The following is a 2,812-nucleotide window of genomic DNA, read 5'->3' as shown; positions in this document are numbered from 1 at the left end:
AATATGCACATACCTTGAAAATGCTTCTCTTGGGAAAAGGCTGCTTAAAATTCTGAAGGCATTATTAGAAGTTAAAAATTGCCATGCAAAATCAAAGCAAAAAAAATTATTGAATAAATTAAACTAACTGAAAAATTAGAAATTGGAGATATGTTCAGCATAGCAATCACCATTACAAATAGGAAAATTTTAACTAAAAAAATAACGTTTAATGGGTTGACTTTCTAAAATATTGATTGGATTTAATTAATAAGCATTTTATACATATAGCTATTCTGAAAGTTCCTTTAAAAATGAAAGACTAGTGCCTTAATGAGAGGTATTATTACATGAATATATTTGAGTCTGTCTTATGAAAAATAGGACTTGAGAATTTAAAATGTGTGCATAAAATGCAAATGGATTTAATTAACTGAAAAACCCATAAGACAGAACTTCTTCAAATAAGCAATTACTTTGGGGACTAATAGTGTAAATAGGATCCTGATTCATTAGCACAAATACCCATATGAGAAAAGGAGCAGCAAATTTTATCCTTTAAGTTATTTATGCACACATGGTAATATCGCATTAATTTAGGGCTTCAGTAAATTTAAAATCTTTTGATAATTTGTTTATGAGCCGGGCTGAAATTTACCTTTGCTTTGCAAACACATTTATTTATAGGTAGATAATATATGGTGTTTTAAACATTTATTTTCAATCTTATATACACAATTTAGATGCAGAAAAAACTATTTTCAGTGAACCTCAGGCACTATACAAGCTCCTACATACATCCAATCTATATGCTAATAACAAAATGTTCATATGATTTATTATAACAGGTTTCCTTAAGGATTTCCTCTTTGTAATGTTTTGTTGAAGTTAGTATATGTAGTTTAAAGTAATAAAAGCCACATTTGTTTAAAAGTTATTTATAATTCAGCCTTCTCACAAATTCAGATATACTCACCTTCTTTATTCATTAGAATAAATGAAATTTTTATAATAGTCACAGCTACAAATATAGAGAGAATTCTTCTTTTAAATATGTATTAGAACATATAAAGAAAAATAAAATACAATAAAGAATGAAAATAACAAATGTTTTGTGGGTGGACAAAAGAAGATGAATTGTCTCAAACCATTTTAAGTCTTTCAGGCACAATATCCTGGTAAAAGAACCCAATAATGTGTGAACTCAGTAATGTGGGAACTCAATAGTGTGGGAACTCAGTAATGTCGCCCTTTCTTCAAAAGCTGATGGTGCTCTCTTGGGATGACTCAGTTCTAATCACTTGCAAAATTATAGTCAGTTTTTCCAATTAACGACAGACAGTGCCCAGGCCAAAAGGGGTGGATGCGCCACACTACAGCATCTGGGACAAAGAGAAATGCTACCACACAGCAATCTGGTGTTTCTAAATCATCCTTGTATGTGGCCATGACTTTTAAGCGTCCGTATGTCAATTTTCTGCACAAGATGCTGCTGTCAAAGTTAGTAAAGGGAAACGTCATTTAAAACGGAGTCATGAGGCCAGAAGGGGGAGCCCGTCAGGCACTACTGCTCTCGGTCAGTTACAGACCCCAGCAGGAAGAATTGTCCATTCCAGACCTCAACAGCAGGGGGCGCACCTTGCAAATCCATACTGTTTTACAACTCCAGCAGGAGGAAGATTTCCTTCTTTGTCCAGCAACTGTCACTACCCTGAATTCACTTTCCTCCAGTGCCTTTCATTCAAAACAACCCCTCTCAAATTCCTCCTTTTTCTCTATAAAATAATGTTCCTGTCCTTTGCATGTTGGACTTACCTATAGTTTTTGCTGTAGCATGCTTATCCTGAATTGCAGTCTCTCCTATTCCCAAGTAAATCCATTTTACTGGTAAAATAACTGGATATTTTATTTTTTAGGGCCAAATGACTCTCTAAAGAATTTTTAAAATGTGTATAAAGTGGGTAGAAGAGTTATGTTATTTTGATGATCAAAACCCACATGTAGCTCAAAATGGCTCCAATTCTAAACCAAGTAAAACATATTAAACTAGAATTTATAAAAACCACAATTAAACTAAAAAATGGAGTATTCCCTTTATCAATGAAACATTCTGAAGACAAATTTGGATATTCTTCATAAGTCATGCCATCTTCACACAAGAAGAATTTCCATTTCTTTTTAAATATTGTAAGAAAATTAGATGGAGGGGAAAGTGAATTCTGTTACCCAAATAAGTAGTTACTTACCATTTGAAGGGGGAAGAGAAGCTTCAATTCCATTTTCATGACTTAAGAATACTCGATGAAAGAGGCCTCTTTCATGTGCTTCTTAATTGTTATAAAACCTGGGAAGGAGATACAAGTATAGAATGTTTTATCACTAAGAAGAAAACTGCTCAAACAATGCTGGTTTCTTATGTCCATGATTATTTCTCATCTTAATGACAGCTGTCCCAGCCACCCGTATGCCATTTACACATCAACCAGCTGCCCACAAAAAATTTGAGCAAAAAAGGCTAAAATGACTACTGCCATTAGGAAAGAAGTCCTTGGTGGTGTGGGGGGGGTGTTGAGTCTCACTCAGTATTTGTCTGAAAGAACTTTAAGTCTTTAACTTCACTGAGGTGCAGTTCCCTCCTCTCTTGGGTGGGAGTCATAGTACCAGTTATTCGGTGGACTCTTCTGATGATGAAATGAGATGACATGTAGAAAGACATTTAGTTAACAGTACAAGTATTGAATTTATTTATGCCCTATTTATCTTAAGAATTGGAGATAGCTTCCGAAAGAAAACATAATGAGATGTGAATAAAAACAAGGAAATAAGATTGAGA

The 2,812-nt window shown here is 33.9% G+C and overlaps 2 protein-coding genes across 4 annotated transcripts in view; one reads left to right on the top strand and one right to left on the bottom strand.

The window, feature by feature from the left end:
• The window catches only part of CABCOCO1 (ciliary associated calcium binding coiled-coil 1), a 793,651-nt gene that overhangs the window by 62,912 nt on the left and 727,927 nt on the right, over positions 1–2,812 (top strand). The gene's annotated exons all lie outside the window — the stretch shown is intronic.
• The window catches only part of RHOBTB1 (Rho related BTB domain containing 1), a 146,552-nt gene that overhangs the window by 131,370 nt on the left and 12,370 nt on the right, over positions 1–2,812 (bottom strand). For both annotated transcript variants that reach the window (XM_019638390.1, XM_019638389.1), the window contains exon 2: positions 2,226–2,323. The gene's annotated coding sequence lies outside the window, so the exon portion shown is untranslated. The remainder of the gene's footprint in view (positions 1–2,225; positions 2,324–2,812) is intronic.

This window comes from Hipposideros armiger, unplaced genomic scaffold (assembly GCF_001890085.2).
Source record: "Hipposideros armiger isolate ML-2016 unplaced genomic scaffold, ASM189008v1 scaffold_39, whole genome shotgun sequence".
NCBI classification, from domain to species: Eukaryota; Metazoa; Chordata; class Mammalia; order Chiroptera; family Hipposideridae; genus Hipposideros; species Hipposideros armiger.
The sequence above is the reverse complement of the archived record's forward strand: the minus strand, read 5'-3'. Positions and strand labels throughout refer to the sequence as shown.